This window comes from Mustela putorius, unplaced genomic scaffold (genome assembly GCF_011764305.1).
Source record: "Mustela putorius furo isolate JIRA1106 unplaced genomic scaffold, ASM1176430v1.1 tig00000480_pilon_pilon_pilon, whole genome shotgun sequence".
Lineage (NCBI taxonomy): Eukaryota > Metazoa > Chordata > Mammalia > Carnivora > Mustelidae > Mustela > Mustela putorius.
In genome coordinates this window covers 7,032,752-7,043,684 of record NW_025421397.1, presented here as the reverse complement: position 1 = coordinate 7,043,684, position 10,933 = coordinate 7,032,752, and positions in this window count along the sequence as shown.

Genomic DNA, 10,933 nt, shown 5'->3' with positions numbered 1-10,933 from the left:
TCCTTTGCCATGTTGGGGAAATTCTCCCCAATAATTCTCTCTAGTATACCTCTGCTCCCCTCTCTCTTTCTTCTTCTTCTGGAATCCCAATTATTCTAATGTTGTTTCGTCTTATGGTGTCACTTATCTCTCGAATTCTCCCCTCGTGGTCCAGTAGCTGTTTGTCCCTCTTTTGCTCAGCTTCTTTATTCTCTGTCATTTGGTCTTCTATATCACTAATTCTTTCTTCTGCCTCTTTTATCCTAGCAGTTAGAGCCTCCATTTTTGATTGCACCTCATTAATAGCTTTTTTGATTTCAACTTGGTTAGATTTTAGTTCTTTTATTTCTCCAGAAAGGGCTTTTATATCTCTCGAGAGGGTTTCTCTAATATCTTCCATGCCTTTTTCGAGCCAGCTAGAACCTTGAGAATTGTCATTCTGAACTCTAGATCTGACATATTACCAATGTCTGTATTGATTAGGTCCCTAGCCTTCGATACTGCCTCTTGTTCTTTTTTTTGTGTTGAATTTTTTCTTGTCATTTTCTCCAGATAAGAGTATATGAAGGAGCAAGTAAAATACTAAAAGGGTGGCAACAACCCCAGGAAAATATGCTTTAACCAAATTAGAAGAGATCCCAAATCGTGAGGGGGGAGAAAGGGGATAAAAAGAGGTTCAAACAGGAAGAAAGAAAAAAAAAGAAAAAAGAAAAAAAAAGAAACAAGTAAGAAAAATATAAAAAAGAAAAAATATATATATTAGATAAACTGGTTAAAAAATGTTAAAAAAGAAAAAGGTAAAAGTTAAAAAAAAATTTTACCAGTAGGCAAGAAAAAAACAAAAAATGAAAAAGGAAAAAATTATATTAACTGCAAGACTAAAAAAAAATCACAGGGAAAAAGCCATGATTTCCGTGCTTGGCTTTCTCCTCCTCTGGAATTCTCCTGCTCTCCTTGGTATTGAAACCGTACTCCTTGGTAGGTGAACTTGGTATTGGCTGGATTTCTTGTTGATCTTCAGGAGGAGGGGCCTCTTGTAGTGATTCTCAAGTGTCTTTGCCCCAGGCGGAATTGCACCGCCCTTAGCAGGGGCCGGGGTGAGCAATCCGCTCGGCTTTGCTTTCAGGAGCTTTTGTTCCCTGAGCGCTTTCCGTAGAGTTCCGGAGGACGGGAATACAAATGGCGGCCTCCTGGTCTCCGGCCCGGAGGAGCCGAGAGCCCAGGGCCCCACTCCTCAGTGCACCCTCAGAGAGCAGCGCCCAGTAACTCCCGTCTGCCTGACCTCCGGCCGCGCTCCGAGCTCACTGAGCCTGCGACCTGTTCAAGGTAACACCGAGCTGTGAGCTTACTGTCGGCTCTGTCTCTGTAGCCGGCTTTCCCGTTCCAATACCCGCAAGCTCTGCGACACTCAGACACCCCCGATCCTTCTGTGACCCTGCGGGACCTGAGGCCACGCTGACCACACGTGGGCTTCGCCCCGGTTTAGCCTCTGGAGCGATGTCCCTCAGCGGAACAGACTTTTAAAAGTCCTGATTTTGTGCGCCGTTGCTCCGCCGCTTGCCAGTAGCCGGCCCCTCCCCCCGGGGTCTATCTTCCCGTCGCTTTGGATTCACTTCTCCGCCGGTCCTACCTTTCAGAAAGTGGTTGTTTTCCTGTTTCCAGAATTGCTGTTCTTCTTCTCTTCCATCTGCCGATGGATATTCAGGTGTGTGCAATCTTTAGATAAGCTATCTAGCTGATCTCCGGCTTGCTGAAGTAGTCTCAGCCTGCTACTTCTCCGCCATCTTGACTCCTCCCCCTCATACTCGTCACTCTTGAGTTAACTTTTGTGGCTTTGATGTTCTTGTGACTTGACTAGGGATGAGTGACTTAAAATGACCTCACTAACACACGTGGATTGGTTCTGGCTATTGACTGGGCCCTGCAACCCAGCAGACTAGCACCAGGTTCTTCATATATTGGTGGAAGAGTTCCAGCCAGCAATATAGGGGGAATAGCCCCAATGTGTAAGTAGGTTTTAAGACTCCTTGATACTTGTTTTGACCAACAAATACGCTAACATCTTACTGGTCAAAGAAAATATCAAAGCCAAGTATCAGTCTGGGAGGGGACTATATAAAGATGTGGATACAAAAAGACATTATTAGAAGACATTCATGTATCAGTTCCTATATGTTTTCATACATCTGCATTGTTATTTAAGGTGAAAACTTCAGGGGACAAATCAGCAGGCTATTTTTTATCAATTTGGCATGTGGTACTAATTGATTTAGAAAATTTAACAAGGTCTAAAATTATCTCTGGTGTTTCTGTGACAAAATGTGTCCTGAAAACACTGAGGCACTGAGTTAGGTTGCATTTTTTCCTGGATTGATACGTAGTTACTAAAGTCGCAGAATTGATGAATAAAATCAGAACATCTGTTTGCAATCTTATAAAGGTTTCACTATCCGTGACTAGTTTGAACTAGCATATCAGGTTAAGATCACCCATTTCATAGTATGCATGGCATTCCTTATGGTGATCTGACCACACATTTTATTAACTAAGGTTTTTTAAACCTTTGGATACAGTTGGGCTGGATATAGCTTTGTCTCTGTGAGTTTTATCTAAATGTTTTTAATTTTACACTCTTCTACTAATAATCATTTTTAAGTATTTACTTCAGTATTTGCACATTAATTAAGGTAATATACTATTATATTTTAAATATTATAAAATACACAAATATACCCTAAAACATAGATTTAAATGATACAATAGTAAATACATGTTAGCAGAATTCTAATATTTTCTTCCTGTACTGAATTCTACTGGCATGCTCATTTGTCACATAGTAAGACCACAACCACGGTGTCTGATTTTTCCTCATCTCTAAGTCTAATCAATAACCCTCCCAATTTATACACCTTTAAATGTGTATTAATATGTCTGTAATTAACTCTTAATTAATAAATATGTACTTAATTTGCAAGGTTAAGCACAGGGAGTTTGTGAAACATTTTTTTCCAGTGACTTTGCAAAGCTGTACTTTAATCTTGGTATTCGTTATGTTTTGATCTCAAAAATTAACTCTGGTACTGTATTCCTTCCATTGTAATTGTGACAAAAATACTATAGCTTATACTCTATAAGTATACTTACCACTATTGTAACATTCCCTAAATATTTTTATAAGTCAAATTACCAGTTTAAACATGTGTTAAAATGCTCAATTTAAAATCGTAAATATGCTGAAAGGTTGAATTCCTTTATGACAAAAGAAGTTCTTTAGCAGTTAGAAAAAAACTATATGTGATGTGGAATATCCTTTTTAACATTGATTAATGCACAGGATGCCAAAGATAATAAGGAAGCACTTTATAGATTAAATTGTCTTTCACACATGTAACAAGGTGTTGATAGAATAAATTTTTTTGATATTCTAATTTTTAACATGTATTTTCTGAAGTGCAAATGTTTGCAACTCAGAATCTGTGAAATATGTAAAACAATTCCAATCTTTTCCCAATTTGCAGAAGGGAAAAAATGGGCTAGTCTACTCCTCAAAGTGGCAGTATTTTTTATATGATTAGTTGTTTCAATTTATTTCTACACAGAAGGAAACAGCATTATGAGCAGATGTTTTATTAGAGCCGTATGTCTCAAGACATAATATATTTTATACTATATTCAATATTCATTTCTATATTCTGGCTTCATTTTAAGTTAAAGAAAAACAGTGCCAAACAACTGTACCAAATTTCTTAGATTGCCTTGTTAGGAATTACTGCATGATGAACAGATTATCTGACTATGAACTAATTAATCTTTATCCTAATAATTATGAGATTAGAATATAACTTTAACAGGACAAGAAACAGACATTTGTCTAACTTTGATGGGAGGTGTGTGAGTGTGTGTATATGTATATATACACACACACATATGTATTATATTTGTTAGTTGGGAAATACTTTATAGTAAAATATAAATAGATAGCAATGATAGAGAAAATTCAGGCTCCTTCATCAATATGAATTTGAAAATTAGGGGAAGCAGAAATTAAATTATAAATTTTATTATAAATTATAAATTTTCTCTAAGATCAGTTATTTTCCAGGAGGAAGGTAGGGAGATTATATGATGTCATAGAATTCAGTAAATTAGGGGTGCATGGGTAGCTCGGTCGTTAAGCATCTGCCTCTGGCTCAGGTTATGATCCCATGGTATTGGAACTGAGCCCCACTTGGGCTCGCTGCTCCACAGAAAGCCTGTTCTCCCTTTCCCACTTCCCCCTACTTGTGTGCCCTCTCTCACTGTGTCTCTGTCAAAAAAATAAATAAAATTTTTTAAATTTATATTTTGTAAAGATTCTAAACACCAGTAACTTTGCTGAGCAGTTGTGTGGCCTAATAATTGAACTTCCACAGTTTAACTAAAGACTAGCACAGTATCTAGAAGTTTCACTTAGACAAGAAAGAAGAAAAAGTATAACCAAGATATAATAGTTGTCAAGAGAATTTACCCCCCATTATCACAATGAATTTTTAATATAAAAGTGGCATACATTGTTAGAATAGGTATACAGATAGGCAGTTGTTCCTGTTCGGGGGAAAAATGTTTTTCTTTTGAAATGAAGTAGATTTACTAAGTTAATACAGCTTAATCTTAAGGGCATCCCTTAAATTTGAAAAACACTGTCAGTCACAGCCTTCTGTGGCAGCCAAGTGAATGTTGCTCACAGATCTTCAACTGTGAGGACCATAATTAATTAGACATTCCTGTTATTGCTTTCTGAAATACATAACCAATTTCTCACAGTGTCTCTCATTGAACTTATGACTGATTGAACTTACTTGACTGAACTTATCAGTGATACCAACACAGGCTCATTACCTGGGACTCTGCCAGTGGGTAACTTTGCCTTAAGGATTCCCATTTGACCTTGTCAAAATTGTTAAAAACAGCACTCCAGTCTAAGGTTGTTTCATCCTACATTCTCTTGTTCACTATTTTTTTCCGACGATCAAAGCTGCGTCATGGTCCAACAGCTCTCCCAGTCTCCTTGGGTTCTCTCTCCACTTCTCCTATAGGTATTTTCCTTAATAAATTGGTTCGGTATGTAATCCCATATTAGCTTCTACTTCTTGAAGAAACTTAAATAACATGCATTATTGCTGGTTAACCAATAACACAAAGTGCAGGTGTTTTTTTTTTTTTTTATTGTGTTTTAGTATTTTTTTTAAATTTTTTTTAAAGATTTTATTTATTTATTTGACAGAGAGAGAGAGATCACAAGCAGGCAAAGAGGCAGGCAGAGAGTGGGGTGGGGGGGAAGCAGGCTCCCTGCTGAGCAGAGAGCCCAATGCGGGACTTGATCCCAGGACTCTGGGATCATGACCCGAGCCGAAGGCAAGCGGCTTAACCCACTGAGCCACCCAGGCGCCCCTGTGTTTTAGTATTTTTATTTATTTTATTTTTTATTTGAGTATAATTGACATACAATGTTACATTAGTTTTAAGTGTAAAACTTAGTGATGTCACAAGTTTATACATTAGCCTGTGTTCACCACATGTATAGCTACCGTCTGTCCCATTACATTGCTTTACAGTATCATTGAATATATTCCTTATGCTAAACTTTTTATGCCAGTAATTTACTCATTCTGTAGTTGGAGATCTGTATCTCCCACTTCTGTTCACCCATTTGCCCATCCTCCAAGGCCCTCCCTTTCAGCAACCATTAGTTTGTTCTCTGAACAGAACTGTGATTCTGCTTTTTTTGTTGTTTATTCTTTTTTCTTTCTTCCTTTCTTTCCTGCTTTCTTGCTTGCTTGCTTCCTATCCATTTAGGAGTTGAATCATATGGCCTTTGTCTTTCTTAGTCTAACTTATTTCACTTAGCATAATGCCCTCTAGGTTCACCCATGTCATCTCAAGTGGTACAATCTCATTCTTTCTATGGCTGTAAAATATTCCATCATACGTTTACCACATTTTAAAAATCTGATAATCTCTTGATGGACACTTAGGTTACTCCATGTCTTGGCTATTGTAAATAATGTTGCAATAGACATAGGAGCACATATGATATGGTATTAGATCTGTGATATATTGTTTCTATTTCTGATTTTTTTCAGGAACTTCTGTACTGTTTTTCACAGTGGCAGTACCAATTTACAATCCCACCAATAGTGTAGGAGTGTTATTTTCTCTCCACATCCTCCCCAACACTTGTTACCAAGTGAAGTTTTTGATTCTTTAGATTCACGAGGCAATATCCTGTTCCCAGGTCAAAGGTTGCATGTGTATTTTATTAATCATTAAAATCAATTTTCCTTCTCCATTAATACTAAAGAGCCATGTCAGAGACAGATGAAGACTTGAGATCTGATTTCTAGAAAAATAAGTGGTACTCTAAAATTGTTTACATTTCTCATTTTTTTTTTTTTTTAAATCACTGCTCTTGGAAACAATTTGCCCAAAGACTTAAGTAAAGTCTGTGGATGAAAAAATACATCAGATTTTTTTTTTTAAATCATCTTTAGGCTATCATTTACTAATTTACCTTAAACTAAGCATTGACTTTTACCTAGTGATATTATGCTATGTTTACCTTATATTTAAGCACATTAAATCAGCAAGAATTTATTTTACATATAATATTCGAAAGGCACTGTATAAGTCATCATAATAAAAAGAATGGATGAAAAATGAACTGGAAATGTTACCAGTAGGCACAGAACTCCCAAAGTAGTGAGTTGCACAAGTCTGTATATAATTAATGACAATAAAGTTGGTCAGGAATAAGTTAAAGTATGGGATGGTGGGGATGGGGATGGGATGGGGGTGGTGTAGTTCGTTAAGCATTTGACTCTTGGTTTTGGTTCAGGTCTCCCATCTCAGGATTGAGGGGTCGAGACCCCATTGGGCTCCGCTCAATGTGGAGTTTGCTTAAGATTCTCTCTCCCTCTGTGCCCTCTACCTCCAATGCTCACTCTCTCACTTGCTGTTTCTCTCTCTCAAAATAAATAAATATATCTTTTAAAAAGTTTAAAGTAATTATGCATATGAAAATATTGTTCCTAAGAAGCTCTAAGTATGCTGGAAGATTACATTTCTAATTTTCTTTGGAAACTTTTTTTAATGGCATGATAATTTTAAAAGTTAGAGCTAGTTAGGTTGGAGAAAAGGCTTTGGAAAGCATACCTGTTCAATATCATGATATATTTATTTCCTCAATTAAAGGCTTAATTAAGGAAGCTATGACAAATAGGTGAATGGTCAGAGAATTAATCCTGAAGTGAATATTTATGACCAAAAAGTCTCCCGAGTGAATTGTCTGCTGATGTGCTAATGTTCATCCTTCCTCAAGAGGACAGGATAATTTTAAAAATATTGTTGTACTCTTTTATCCTAATTCTTCCCTTGGAACAAAAAAGGTAGGCTATTTTTAAGGAGTTGGGAGTGAGGAGATCGTTGTATATAGTATTTATGTGTATTGCCAGCAATTTTCCTTCTCATAAATCTTTTTGTAAATGAGAAGAGTATGGAAGAAAGACTAGTGTACAATGACCAAATACCTGCGTATAATCTCACATCTCTTCCTCCAGAAACCCTAGTTCACTCCACTCCCATACAACTGGCAAAAGAGATTCATCTTAACTGTGTCTCTTCATGTCAAAGGAAAGATTTGGACCCAATATATCTGTTGGTATTAATTTTCTCATATAAAAATTTGATAGCATTAAATGAATCCCCAACTAATAATGTGTAGACATGTTGATATTTATTCTTAGAATAATAGGAACAATTTTCCAGATATTACTTTATCCATTCCTAACTCAAACTTGACACTTTTATGTTTATGAATTTTTTAAAATTTGAAAACAGATAACAGAGGAAATTTGAAAATGTATATCTGTCAAATGGATGCTGTTAAGGTCTTGAACCAATACCCATATTTATAGAAATCCAATTTAACACCAGTGTCTCTGAATTTGTGATAAGTTCCTCTCTTGTTTGTCCAGAGCTTTTCTCTCCAGATATAGTGATTTATTCTGTATTCCGTAAGCTTGTATTTTGCATTTTCCATTTTTGTATACTACAGAGTTAAAACTAATCATATGAGAGATAGGAAGTGAGTAAGAAAGTTGCTCTTCCGTCTTCTTTTCAATGTGAGCCTCCAAAATGTCCAATTCCTAAAATCCACCACAGAACCTTTCCTTTATTCTGTAACATGATTTCATATAGTGAATTCCTAAGGCATTACTGCAGACACATAAAGTAGGTTTAAAGAAAATCTACTGGGGAAATAAAATACTATGTTCTTAAGGAGAAAAATGCTTCTATAAAATGGGACCACTGCAAATGTTTTTTGGTAATGCCTGAGCTAATGACGATGTTGCGCATCCTCCCTTCCTGCTCAACCTGGATATATATTGTTACTAGAGAACCGAGCACTAAGAAGGGAGGAATTCACTTTGATAAACACAAACCGCATTACCTGCTGCTGTCCTTCCTTTGCACAGCCTGGAGAGAAGGACGACGTTTACTCCTTTGCACAACCAGTGTAACTATAATTTTCAGAATGCTTTCAGCATATAAAATAAGTTTCTTGATAATCACTATCAAATTGTTAAAAATGTACTATAATATCTTCCTATTTCTGTTTGATAGTTATGTTAAACTTCCTGTTTGAACTTATGTATAAGGATAGTATATTAGGGCGCCTGGGTGGCTCCGTGGATTAAGCCTCTGCCTTCAGCTCAGGTCATGATCTCAGGATCCTGGCATTGAGCCCGGCATCAGGCTCTCTGCTCGGCAGGGAGCCTGCTTCCCCTCTCTCTCTGCCTGCCTCTCTGCCTACTTGTAATCTCTCTCTCTCTCTCTGTGTCAAATAAATAAAATCTTAAAAAAAAAAAAGAAAGAAAGAATAGTATATGCATTTGTATTTGCACCATTTCATTTTCTCAGTATAACAGTGATCCATATGCATTTCACATTGTTCTGTTCTTTTTTCCTTTTCTATCTTTCTATTTTGTCTTTTCTTACTATTCTTTCCTTCCCTACAATTTCTTAAGCCTGTCCTCTTACTTTTTTGCCATTTATCTTTTTTCTTTCTCCCTTTCCTTATTGCTATATTTTTAGTCATTCTGTTTTTTTCTAAAATTCTTCATTCTCCTCCACATCTTTCATTCCTTTTCTCCTTGGACTCCTCCATTTTTTTCTCTATGTCTTACATATTTCTAGTGGCAATACGATTTGTCTTTTATCAAAGTGTAAGTACCACATTAAAACTCTATTACTGGTAATAGAGTTAATGTGAAAATACAGATTACCTATAATTTATGACAAAGTAATTCTATGTCTTAGTTACTATAATGAGTTGCCAATTTAATTTAAACATATTAGATATTCACCAAATGGATACTGAGCTCTTTTTATGCATTTAGTGCAGAACTGATCATTACTGAATATCTAAAAAGTCATCCTGCAAGACTTTTAGCATAATAAATTTATTTTGGGTTCTAAACCACACACAAAAAAACAAAGTTGTTAACAATAAATTCTTTATACTAAACATGGTATCTCCTTTATTTTTTTAATTCTTAGAGATGATTTGTTTATCTATTTCAGCTATTTTAATTCTTGTAAATAGGTGATAGTCAAGGAATTCAATAGGCAGTTCCTGAATTACCTGTGTAACACTCACATATGCCCTTGAGGTATTCAATCATTTGTTCAATGCTTAGCACTTGCTAAGTGACAAAACTCTATAAGGCACCAGGGATGCAATGATTAATAAGACATCATCATTTGCTGGAAGGGTTTATAATCTAGCTGAGAAAAATGGACAAGTGAACAGAAAATCATAATAAAGAATGATTGCAATAATGAGAAGAACACATAAGAGGTTTTCTGCCCAGAATGTTAAGAGTTCAAGGAAAACTTCCAAAAGAAGTGATGTTTTTATGATTTTTGAAGGATGAAATGTTAATGAAGTGAGACAAAATCAAATAGAGATGTAAGTGAATTAGTGAGGAACACTCAAGAGAATAGCATTTCAAAAGCTTAGAGGCAAGAGAAATTCCAGCTAATGCTTACAGTAAAGATAGTTCAGGGGTTCCTGGATGACTCAATTGGTTAAGTATCTGACTCTAGGTTTTGGCTCAGGTCATGATCTCAGGGCATGAGGTTGAGCCCTGTGTGGGGCTTTGCACTGGGTGTGGAACCTGCTTAAGATTCTTTCTCTCCCTCTCGCTCTGCTCCTTCTCCCTCTGCTCATGGACAAGTGCATGTTTGCTCTCTCTCTTTCTTTAAAAAAAAATTTCAGTAAATCTGAGACATGAGTTATGGAGCATGTGAGTAGGGTAGGGAGAAAAATAGTGGTAAGACAGAAAGGCATGGAAGTAACCAAGAACCAGATAATGAAGGACCTTGTGTGGCATAAGGACTTTTGGACTTAATCCTGAAAATAAGGAAAGACATTGTGCAGTCCTAGGCAAAGTAATGCTCTGGTCAAATTTGATGCTTTAAAACATAAAAAAAAAAAAAATATATATATATGGAAAATGTATTGGAGAGACAACATTTAAAACCAGAGACCATTTAGGGAGTTGTTATAAGCTGTTGAATGTCACTGTTGGTAGGTGTAGCTATTGTGTGGTTCATGTGATGCAGGACCCAATCAGGAATAATTGTTCCCTAAGGTAGTGGCAATGGGTGGATTTAACACAGGTTTCTGAAGGAGTTAGCAGAGGGAGGATTTGGCTTTTTCGTGGATATGGGGATTAGATAAAGCAAGAGTCAAGGATAAAAGCAGGTCTCAGCTTTAGGGAACTAGGTGCATCACAGTGCCTAATGTGAGAGTGACAAATTGGTATTACCTGGTAAGTCGAGTTGGTGTTGTGTGAGGATTCTTTTAGGTTCTGTTGATATTATGAAACACTTTGAAAAACAATCTGAGAGG